General features: G+C 37.5%; 1 protein-coding gene across 6 annotated transcripts in view; it reads left to right on the plus strand.

Annotated features, from left to right (window-relative positions):
- The window catches only part of SNTG1 (syntrophin gamma 1), an 881,864-nt gene that overhangs the window by 1,836 nt on the left and 867,431 nt on the right, over window positions 1-12,597 (plus strand). The window contains exon 1 of one of the 6 annotated variants that reach the window (XM_019428902.2): window positions 10,510-11,031. The exons of 4 other annotated variants lie outside the window; for them this stretch is intronic. The gene's annotated coding sequence lies outside the window, so the exon portion shown is untranslated. Of the gene's footprint in view, window positions 1-10,509; window positions 11,032-11,051; window positions 11,288-12,597 lie in introns of those variants that run through there. One more of the 6 variants, XM_019428903.2, reaches the window with a different exon arrangement.

Below are 12,597 nucleotides of genomic sequence, written 5' to 3' on the forward strand. Positions count from 1 at the left end.
ATACAGACATCCTTGATCCTTCCCTCTACCCCAACCCCCAAGTATACTTACACCTGTAGAATCTTACCTCAAGAAATACACACATTTTTACTTAGCATAGTCTTTCCAGCCTTTTAAAGCTTAAGACGCCTTGCTCAAACCAGATCTGCCAGAGGCAGAAAATGAGAAGCTTTAGCGTGCCTTTTTAGGAGAGCTGGGGTTTGATAGCATTCTGACTTCTTCGTTCTACAAAATGTATTTGTCACTGAAATCCAAAAAGCGATAGGCCAATAGGTTCTTGACAAACCATAAACTTTCAAGTGTTAATTAAATCTGTTTTCTGTTGATTTGTATTTCTGAAGTCTTCCCCTGGAGCTTTAAAAGAACAATCTTTCACAGTGACCTTGATAAGCATTCTGCTTTAATAAAAAGGGTTCACTGGGTAAAGGCAGTTACACAAATTTATAGCATCTGCCTGACATTTCACTAAGAGCTTGATCAATTCCAAGGAGAACATTCAGTTCAGTGGACAGTGTTGACTTACAAGTATGGACTTTTACAATCATGTAAATACATGTGATGCTATATGCATATGCAACACTGTGGAAATAGTTTGCCCCTTTGAAAAATTATAGTAACTTTAGATTTCTCTTTTAATTTCATAGTTCGTATATAACTGATGATAAAACGCCTCTAATGCATATCCATACCTACACTCCTCAAGTTCAACACAGAAATCATCTGAGGCAGTGAAGACGGTATTTGTTGCTGAGTCGATGGGCCCTTATTTTCCATTGGCTTAGAGTGGCAGTTACACTCTGAGGAAAAATCATTCTCAACTGTCACTTGCTGCTTACCATGAACCTGCTTGCTTAGCAGAAAGGGAGCAGAGGCATCTATGTCACTGAGCTCCTTGGGGGCTATTTTGCCCTATATAGGTCAGAAATGATAATCTGAGGAAAAGAAAATGTGCCATTGATTTGGATTCCTTCCCAGGAGACTTCACAATGTTCTCCTAACACCACCAAATTTTTTTTTTCCTAATCTGAGAGATGTGGAAGTGAAATTACCACGTAGAATGACTAATCATGTTTTAAGAGAGTTATAGAATATTGTTAGGCTTTCATTTTGGGTGTCGATGAATTAACATAGAGAGACTCCCCTGGTCGGCAGAGCATAAAAAGAAAGCAGAGATGTATTCCAGGAAGCATAGCTGTGGGTTTGTGGCCGCAGTTACCTTCTTAGAGGTAGAGGGGGCAGGCTTGCCCTATGTGTGGCTGAACTGCACAGAGTGATAAGTTACCTTTGCCTAATTCCTTTGGAGATTTAACCATAGGAATAAATAACTCTAACTCACCCATCCAAGTTCGGGCAAGGTACGTGGAAGCTCGTGTCAATCCTTGTCTTTGGGGAAATGTCATTACATTGAGATAGGCTTTTGCAGGCGAACTTAATGCCTGCCTACGTGCTAATATCTAACTGCTCTCCTCCAAAAATAGAAGAAGAAAAAAAAAAAAGAGTTGATGGGCTAATGAACCACATCTTCCTTTTGTACAGAATCACCTGTCTTTAAAGAGCAATCTATAATTTATTCCAGGACATCTATATCTTATTAAAGTAAGCTGTTTTGATAATTATTTTGGTCTGTTAATGCATGTGGTTTGGCCAGTACCAGACAGAGTAATTCAACATCCCCTCTCCTGGGGTTGCCGAGGAGGGCGGATGTTTTGCTGGTAGGGCTAAGTATTGTTGGCTGTTGCTTATACTCAAAAGAGAAAAAAGAAATAGGATTGCATAATCAGGAAAATGGAAAGTGTATATAGGACAGAGGATAATTAACAATGAGCCCTTGAATGTGTTCAGTTGCTCTTCTTTTAGTAAGAAATAGCTGAGCATGAAACAGGGAGTTCTGACCTGAATCTTTAATTAATAAAAAAATGCTATGAAGCTACTTCTTGGTTAACTTTTGGTGTAGGCCATCTAAATATTAATTTGATATTCTAAGGTAAGTATTGATATCATCAGATCATATTGGATTTGAATATCCTGTTTGCCTTTGGAATTTTTGCTTGAGCTGGAATCAAGTTAGACACATATTTATCAAAACACATAGAAGCATGAAATGATTATTATTGGAACTTAAGAAGGCACCCGGTAATCGATTTTTATTTTTGTACCACTTAAAAAAGTAAATTCCAGGCAAGCAGTCACTTATTCATCCAATTCTAACAAGCAAGGCAGAAGCCACTGGCGAAGAAAAGCATATTGTAAGTCAGAAGTTATTTCTATAGTCATCTCACCTCCCCAGAAACCTGTACAGTGAGTCATAGAATAGCACTCAAATGGAGAGAGACCTCTTATTTAGGTATATTCTTTCCGTTTAGCTTGGAGAATGAGTTGTACATGGCGTGTGTTGAAAGAGACCAACATGTTGCAGTATAAAATATGTGAGGCATTATGATGTAGCAGAACAAGAACTGTTTGACAATTAGAAGATCGGGGCTCTTGAACTGCTTGTCATTAGAGCTTGGATAAGTCACTCAACCCACTGAAACTTAATTTTTCTTCCCTGAAAGAAGATATTCACCTACCAATTAGGGTACAGTGCTTTATATATGTGGGATATAAATATTTGTGGAATGAATGAATGAATGCCTAGTCTATGAAAGGTTGAAAAGTCACAATATGATGCTTTTGAGAGCATTTTGGAAATTAGAGTGCTGTATCTCTGAATTATTGTAAATAATCGCTAAGAGCATTAATTCCTTAATTCATTGAAAAATTCCCTGCTGATTACTAACTATATGGTCACCATGTGTCTTACATTTAAGAACTTAGGTGTAGGGAATATCGTATTTTCCTGTCAATTCAGCACCAATTTTCTTACAGTTTTTAATTGAATCAATATGAGAATGCAGGTAGGGCCTGGTTTAAAAATGTTTATTACTCAAAATTAACACCATGTTTCATACCAAATAGCCAGGCCTAGGTCAGCATCACTCGAGTTCATTTTAACTACTTTCATTTTGACCTTAAATGGAGCAATCACTGCCTTTGTGTCACCATTTTCCGATCTGTAAAGGAAGAATGATATTATTAGTTAATAAGGAGACTCACGGGATTAAATGGACTTTACGACTGAATATCTAAAAACGCATCAGAATGCATTTGATTTGATTTAGGGCTAGCGAGGATGGAGAGAAGTGTGGACAACATGGACCAGTACAGGGGGACGTCCTGGAAATGCTGTGAAGATTAGCCCAAAGCTTAGCTTCTACTTAGGAATGTCTTCAGGAAACCTCAAGAATTTCCCCTTGCTGTTTTTTTTTTTTTTTTTTCTTAAATTAAGTTTTAAAAGTGACTATAGGGGCGCCTGGGTGGCGCAGTCGGTTAAGCGTCCGACTTCAGCCAGGTCACGATCTCGCGGTCCGTGAGTTCGAGCCCCGCGTCAGGCTCTGGGCTGATGGCTCGGAGCCTGGAGCCTGTTTCCGATTCTGTGTCTCCCTCTCTCTCTGCCCCTCCCCCGTTCATGCTCTGTCTCTCTCTGTTCCAAAAATAAATAAAAAACGTTGAAAAAAAAATTAAAAAAAAAAAAAGTGACTATAATTTTTTAATGTAATTTTTTGAACATGCAGCCTTTACAGATTTCTATAGTATCACTAAAAATACTCTGATAGTATGTTTAAGAAATCTAAATAATTGTGATTAAAATTATAAAATTACCTACTTATTGATAGAATGTAAAGTGTTTTTTTTTTTTTTTTGGTTTTATTTGTTATCACTTTCCAAAAAGGAAAAAGGAAATTAACAAAAGAGAAAGGAAATTGGAAAAAAAAAAAAAAAGCAGGAAATGAAAGTCCATTAAAATATGTCATGTGACCAAAATCTTTATCTTTGAATTATCATTATGAAGCTTGTTCTATACAAAGCATCAGAAGATCATTCCAGATTTTCACAGATTTAGTCTTGAAATTATTAGCAAAGCTAAAGTAATAGTATTTTTTTAATTAAAAGAATCATCAAATCAATGCATTAGAATAGTGGCTAATTTTTTGTCACTTTATCACGTTTAATGTACATGCACAGATTTTACAAATTACAGTTTGTAAAGTACTTATAACTACATTTATATTTAGCAAATATATTACCAGTTACTCAGCATTTCAGAGCTGAAGATTTAATTTTTTACAGGAATAAACACTTACCTGATAAATTCACTAAATAAGTTCACAGAATGTACGAGTCTTTCCAAAATGTACCAGAATTTTAACAGTAATGTTATATAGTCGTATAAAACAGTTGAAAAAATAATACATTCTCTTTAAATGTTTTCAAAGGGATCCATGATGAGAAATAAGGAAGTCTCTGAGATTAAGAAATTTAAAATGTTGAAAAGCAAAGAGTATCAATTACATCGTTAAACGTACATTGAGTACATAGGAAGTCTAGAATCAAGTGTCATTTTCTCATCAACTGATTGTATGACCTTGGGTTAATCACTTTATCTTATTTTACTAGCTCAGCATTTTCTTGATTGTTTTGGGAAATCATTATCATGTCTCTTAGAAAACAAACACACAGAAACCCATAGGTGTAGCTGAGCTCAAAACTTTTCTTCTGTTTCCCTCAGGTCTTTTTTCTTGAAAACATTCCCGTACCCTCATGGTGGAAAGTGCATGGCATTTAGAATCAGTTGAATCCTGGAATAGTCTCATTAGCTATACAAACTTGGGCAATGGATGTAAACTCTGAGTCTCTTTATTTTCATGTGTAAAACGAAAGATTTCCACCTCTCGCGTGGTTGGGAATAGGGCTAAGTGCCCTGCCCCCACCCAGCAGGAAATCGGTCAAGTTGGTGGTGTTTGTTATTACGTAGCTTGTTCCCCATCCACATCCTGTGGCTCTGACCGTCCCACAATTTTCTCTTACTGTTTTTCCAGACAAATCGCCTGTGTTGTCTTCCAAAGCATACCATACTTACCACTACCTGGCTCTCTTCTTCACGCTTTGTCCTATAGGCCGTTTCTTTTTCCGTTGACACATCTAAACCTACATTTCTTTGTGTAGGTTGTAACTTGCAATGCCTACGGGGCTCAGGCATGTAAGCTACTGAGTGTGGCTGGCCAGTAGGGACTGCAGCAAACTGCTGAGAGCAATCCACGCCCCCCCACCCCCCTGCCCCTGCCACCCTCCCCCCAGGAGTTTCCTGACTCTCAATTTTCCTCAATTAGAGCAAACTGGGAACTGACAGCAGAGTTTTGTGTGCAATCTCCTCATTTTCAGCTAATTTAACTTTTCGAGTTTTGGTTGTTTTTTTTTTTAATAGAACCAAGTGCATCATAAGCTGGCCTCACAGTACATAGGGTGCGTTTTGTCCTGTAGTCTGCAGAGCCATACTCTTCTGAGTTGAGTGGCATTTGTTAAAACCGATGTGCTTAGTCGGAGTCTTTTACTAGTCCTCTCTGTTTTTTTATCTAAAAATACGAGAATGAACCATGACTTGGCAAAAAAAACCCCAAAAAACAAAAAACAAAACAAAAAAAAAACCCCTTCATCTTAATACCTTGTAGAAGTTTCCAAGCAATAAATCTCAAATAATGAGGAGTGGCTGATATGAAGTAGATAGTCCGTGTCTTTGATGGTCAAAAATATAGCGGGGGAAAAAATAGTTTATAGAATAAATAGGAATGGGGATAGGTCAACAGTATTCCATAATGTATTTTCTTCTAGCCTCTCTTCTTACTATTATCTTTCTTTTCTCGTATGGACGCAGCAGCGACAGTAACTCAGATGCTAACCTAGACTAACCTGTTAGGTGAAGAGAAGGAAAGATAATTTATTGATAATAGACAGTAGTCTTTTAAGCGCCAAGCACTCCTCCTGTCCCCCAACACAGATTTTAGTGCACTCTTCAGGAAGGAAAGGGGGGCTATCTTACCGGATAGAAGGAACAGCAGCTGTCCGCTGTCGTGTTGCCGACCAACCTACGAAACATTTGCAAGTCATCTCATTATCCAGTGCTGATAGAATATTCCCCCAAAGTGCGCTCTGAGGCCTATTGTGTCTCCAAGAGCTTGCTTTTCTAAGAAAGAACATTTTAAGCTGAAATGTAGGCAATGTGCCCTTCAGTGTCATTCGTGCACCAAAGCTTTGCAGGTGTCCTTTCTACTTTATTGCTCCAAAGTGAGTAATGTCAAAAGGCCATACAAACGGTGTAAGAGAAGAGACCAGTGCAAGGAAGAGTACTTCTTGCTGGATAGCGTTCTCCTTGGCGGTGTTTTTCTTTTCTTTCTTTTTTTTCCCAGCAGTTTTAAATAATATATCCTCATTTATCATATGATAATCCTGCTCCATTTTCACTAGACTATTTGTCTTTGTTTTTCTCTGGTCTGGTTTTAATCTTGAAGAAGTAACACTCCTAAACGCAGATTAATTGCCTACATCTTGCGCCATGTATGATAGATAATATGACCAAGAAGTAATACAGTAGGGCACAATTACCCTAATTACCCTAATACAATGGGGCACAAATTACCTCAATTTACTTGAGGTAAATAAGAGTAAGTGGTTCATCTAATTCATTCACTTCACAGATAGGCTGTGCGTTTCTTCTCTTCGAGCTCATCATTTTCTCTGCTTATAAATCCTTCAAGTGATTTACCTGTTCCCCACCTAGTCAACTGATTTTTATTTTCCGTTTTGTGTTTTCTTTCTAGGACAATACATTTTAAGAAAGTCCCTTGACATTAGAGTATTTCATTGTTGTAGCGAATCTTCGTAGAACATGATATGTTCCAGGAAACTTCACCTTTGCCTTTAATTTCCATTCATACTATGATTCTCTGGCATTTTGTATGATGTTTACAGTGTTTTTTTTGTTTTTTTTTAAATCCCCGTTAGGGAGTCTCATGTGATTATCATGGCAGGCCTGTGAGGTTGACTGTTCATTCCTGTTTTGCAAATGAGATAACTGCGATCAGGGCAAGTTTTCTCTAGATTAAATCAATTCTCTAGATTTCTGTCTAGATTCATTTACAATTAAGGTTTGGTTAATACTTTGTACTTTCCCACATTCTATAGGTGGTTTGGGGGGACGCACTGGCACCTATTACTTGCATATCTCGCCTCACACATGCTTCACTTGCTGTAGATTGTGATAAAAATAAAACTCAGCAACTGTATTTTACTGACATTTTACAAAGTTACTGGAGGAGCTTAGATTCTTGAGGATCTTGAAGGGCTCCCATATTATCTTGACCCTAATCTTATATAGATAGGGAGGTTTGTGGACCACCTCATGACATTTTGAAGTCATAATTTAAAAGCATCATGGAGTCATGAAGGACCAGCGTTAATTCTGTTGCAGTAATTCAGACTGGAGGTGATAGGAATGTGACCTAATGGGATAAGGTTAAAAAAGGAGTCAATTAAAACTGGATGATCAGATGAGAGTGATGCCACTAATAAACAAAAGAAGAATCAAGAAGGAGAGACTATATGAGATAATGTTTTCAATACGCGCCAGAGAAATGCTAAAGCATATAAATATAAAATGCTGTTCTTTGGAAGGAACCGTGTCACATCCAACTTGGGACACGTCAGAGGAGTGGTGAAAGGGTATAACAGCCACATGGCAGGTGAAGGAACCCTTTGTTTCAGAAAGAGGGTAAAACCTGACTTACGAGACTCAGTTATCACAATAAAGGTTATTTCTGAAACTAGGAAAATATATTAACTGTTTAAGAGAATGAAGGGAAGGTAGTTGTTTATGAACGTAACCATCCATATTTGGGAATGGAAAAGTAATAGGAGAGCAGATTATAAAAAAATACTTAGAAACGTGTGGGGGAAAATATATAACATTTCAAGAACACTGTTGATTGGTTAACACTGTTGATGCTGTGGAAGTAAAAGTAATAAGGATTCAAGTGCCTTTGGGTTCACCCGAAAGTCAATCATTGGGCATCTTGGAGAGAACAGTTTTTGAAAACTGATTAAGATAACCTTTGAGAGTGCAAGGTCTTAAGGGTCAAACTAAGGCCAAGGGCTACCACATTCATGCTAAGAATGTATAAGAAACAATACAGTTACATTTTCACTCCCAGTTCACAACCCCCATTAAAATCTGGCGAGACCACATTTCTGGGAAAGTGCATACTTTGTTGCATTACTTTGTTCCAAATCTTGCCTGTGGTGATGGAGGTCTGGTGAGAGAAAATATCGTTTGTTACAGAGTAAATCCAAAACAGATACACATAATACTTGGGAAGAGATCTACTTATAAGCTTTTATTTTTCCTATTATTTCAATACTTATTTTAGGGGATCACATAAAATATGTAAAATATGCAATAATTGTTCTTTTGTTTCAGTTACTGGAAAATTAACTTTTCTCCATTAATAATAATGCAACGTAGTATTGACTTTACCTGAAAGGCTGAAATTAATTTCAAATAATAACGTCTTTTTCATTATATCCTCCTTTGTATCCGTATCTATATTATTGGTCCTTTCTGCTTTAGGTGTGTAATATTTACATATTTTTTCTAAAAGAAATTTCTGAGTGTGAAATTGGGTACAAGAGATCTTCAGACCTAAGCCTCCTCTGTACTTTTTATCTCTCATTGAGCTGAACGACCTAGAAGGACCACAGAAGTATTGCGACGTCCATCCGAACGGCTAGACTTTCCAAAAGAGTTCAGGCAAACAAGATATTTGCTCTTGTCTAATATTCAAATTCCTTTCTCAAGCCACTCAAATTCCCCAGATAATTGCCCGGCCTTACCTTAGTACCAAAGGAGTAAATTATCCACTTTTTGGAGGCCAGTTTTCTAAACCACTACTGTGCCACTTACCAAATTACCTTTTCAGTGCACTGAAAGACTCCCCAGTAACCCTGAAGGAGTTAATGTGCCACCAAACAGTGGGTGATTTACTCCCTCATCTCCCATGGAGTCCAATGGTATAGAGTGGCAATGCGAGCTTTTGCTTTGAATCAATGAGGCACATTTGAGTCACCGTCGGGCATGGAGTCAGCGATTCTCTGGGAGGCTAAGCCATAGAGGACAGGAGGTGTTTATCAATGTGGAGGAGGGCAAAGGGGAGAGGTAAGTGCAGATAATGCTGCCAACTATTATCTGAATGGAATTCCTGTGCCAGTGTCTGCATACCTGGCAGTGATAGGCTAGTTAGCAATCCGTGGGCACAAGGAATGATCTGGTTATGGGTTTATACAAAGTTCTCTGTGAGGTAATCAACTCCTTTACTTTTGATGTAGTGACCATTGGTTTTTTGTTTTGTTTTGTTTTGTTTTTTTTGTTTTTTTGTCCTGGCCTCATTTGAGATGTGGAATAATTTCTTTCCTGCCAATTGTAAATTTCCATGACTTAAATGCAAATGAGCTTACTAAAGGCAACTCTTTGGTTATAATCCTTCTCCCATTCCTCCATAAACTTACCAATCGTTGTAGCGATTTGTGTCTACTTTAGTAGTTACGATCATCTTCCGTTACACTGGTATTTCACCTGGCATAGCAAATGGCAACATTTTTTTTAAGGATTTTTTCATCCTACCTGTGGGTCCTATTTAAAGTAGTATATGCACACATACGTCTACGGAATAAATCACAGGTATCCTGCATTATTTTAGGGGATACTATCAAAAATTTGAAAACTGCTAAATATTTACCAGTTATGCTTATGAATAGATGAAATTGTTTTCAGAAAGGAGCAATTCTATTACGTACGATGCGAATTTTGTGAAAATGAATTTCTTTAAATCATATCCAAACTTTAGTTCTCTGTGAAAATGCCTTGACATATATAAAAGCAGTATAATTGTAGAATAATCGATTAAATGAAGCTTACAAATCCCTTATGCTATTTTTATAAGCACGTAAAGCCCCCCAACAGGCTATTTTCTCCTGAACAGAATTAACAAAACTCCAAATGAAATACACTCTCTTCCTTCCATGTGTAGCCCCAGAATATTTGCATAAGAGCCAAATCACTCAGTCTTTTCAGGTTTATCAAGAATGCATACACATTCAGATATTGAATCCTAGGAGCAAAATGGAACTCAAATACATAAAAGTTGCAGGCATCAATCTGAGACTATATCATAACTACTCTTCACGAACATGGAAATTGAGCAGTTGGCACAAGGCCGATACATGGCCAAAAAAAAAAAAAAAAAAAAAAGTTTGGCAATGGATGAATTACTTAGCATTTCTTTTTGTGAAGAATAAAAGCTTTCTGGCTTCCAACAAAGAGTTTGTGAGCTGTATGGCAGTATTTTGAACAAGGAGATCATTTATAAATGCAGTCTTTATATTTAGGAAATGATTACGGGATGCAGCTGCCGTTTTTAATGACTTTTAATAAAGCACGTTATAAAGTGAATTAGCAATAAATGTTTAACAGATGATAGCGAATCAAGACATTATAGAACATCGTTAGATCTGTGTATTCGATTGTTCAAGCTATATGCCAGTTCCTGGAATACTGGTGGGTTTGTAATTTTCTGGGATGTTTTGAAGGGAAGTTCAAGGCAGATTAAAGTTTAATGAATGGGTTTACTATATCAACTAGCTCTGCTAAAACAGTAAAAACTTTAGTTATGTAAGTGATTAAGTGAACAGTCTTCAATTTTCTTAAATTTCTACAATATATGGAACTGTAAAATGAGATTCATATGTTAGTACATGAAGATACGATATTTCAACCACATTAAATTCTTGAGTCTTTCATAAAGAAGGGTGAATGTACTTTGTAGAAAACAAAATAGTTAGAAAAAAATCTGTGTTCCACACTTGTTTTGCTGGCGTGGCCAAAATTCTAAATTTCACCGTGAAGTGGTCAGAATACTGATGAGTAGAGGAGGGCACAGCTCCTAATTTAGTGGTTTCTGTTCGTACAAGTATTCGTAGGCCACCTCGGCATGCAGAGTAATACAGCAGTTTCCTTTTAAAGACTAAGCTCAGTCTCGGACCTCAAGAAGGTTAGAGTGTAATGAGGCCAAGGAGGGATGTCCAGAACCACAGACTCATTACAAGGTACAACCTGAAATGTAGTCACTGACAGATTGTCAGGTTAGGAAACGGACCCTCAGAAAATTGTTGAGGTTGGTTGGCAGACTCAGATGAGTGCATGGCTGAGTTGAAATGGAACCAGACATTATGGCGTCGTTAGTGGTGGCACTCTGAGAATGGGGAAAGAACATTAAGTCATGTTTCATGAGGATCTCTCTATGGAACCATCGTTCAGGGTAAATGAGCAACATGGGGTAAGAAGCTAGAGAACAGACAAGTGGTAAGTCTTCCCTCCAGCAACTGTGACAGAATGCCCATCATAGACGCAGCGAGGGACGGCGGTGCTGTATTTGGACAGTCTCTTTTTTTCAACTTTCTGTTCCTCTTTACATCATTATACATTCAAAGGGTGTTGCACAGATGGTTTCTTGTGAAACTTTTCCCCAGCTCCCCCCCAGGGTGACTTTTTACAAAATTATAAAATAGTACCCCATAGTCCCAGCAGTTGACATTTGCACATTACTGTGAAACAAACTCTCTTATTTAGAGTTCGCCCGTTTTTATCTCAACCCATTTGTATGTGTGTGTGTTTGTTTGTGCTGGGTGCAGTTTTATGTTATTTACACTATGCATAGATTTAATAACCACCACCACAATCAAGATATACAACTGTTGTAACACCACAAAAGAACTTCCTTGTTCTAACCCTTAAGCCCCACTTACCTACCCAGCACTAATCCATACTCTAGAATTTTGCCATTTTGAGAATGCTATATAAATGCCGTCGTATAATATATAATCTTTTGAGTTTGACTTTTATTTTTCCACTCAGTAAAATGCCTTTGAGATCCATTCAAGTTGGTGCATATGTCAGAAGTTTATCCTTTGAATTGGTGAATCGTATTCCATGGTTGGTTTGTTGTTCTACCAGTTTGTTGGCCTATCTAGTGGATGAAGAACTTTTGGGTTGTTTCAAATTTGGGGCTACAATGAGTACATTGTTATAAACATTCACGTATATGTAGTTTGTTACATAGTAATAGATAGCCAGAATGTCTCATTATAAGTACACTTCGATACTTATCGGGATATGTTAATAATGCGTATCAGGAAGGCAGGTAAGGGGTGCCTGTGTGGCTCAACCGGTTGCGCATCTACTCTTGATTTTGGCTCCATTCATGATCCCAGGGTCATGGGATGAAGCCCTGTGTCAGACTCCACGCTGAAAGTGGAGCCGGCTTAAAATTCTCTTTCTCTCTCCCTCTGCCCCTCTTCCCTGCTCTCTCTCTCTCTTTCTCTCTCTCTAAAAATAAAAATATTTTTAAAAAGGCAGATAATATACTGTAGAAAACAAAGGATTTTGAACAAGTAATACTGTTTTCAACTCCGGTTTTCCACTGATCAATGGTTAATTTATACCAGTTACTTTTGCTCTATGAACACTACTTTCTGATACATAATAGGTGTAAAGCAGTATTTTTCTAAGAATTAATGCAGCCATTTAAGTAATTCAATAATGTTCCCACACAATTGTTGATTTTCTAAAAAGCGTTTTAGTTAATTCCATATATACTTGATTTTATAATGTTT

The sequence above is a fragment of the Panthera pardus genome, unplaced genomic scaffold (genome assembly GCF_024362965.1).
Source record: "Panthera pardus isolate Hobbes unplaced genomic scaffold, ASM2436296v1 HiC_scaffold_7, whole genome shotgun sequence".
NCBI lineage: Eukaryota > Metazoa > Chordata > Mammalia > Carnivora > Felidae > Panthera > Panthera pardus.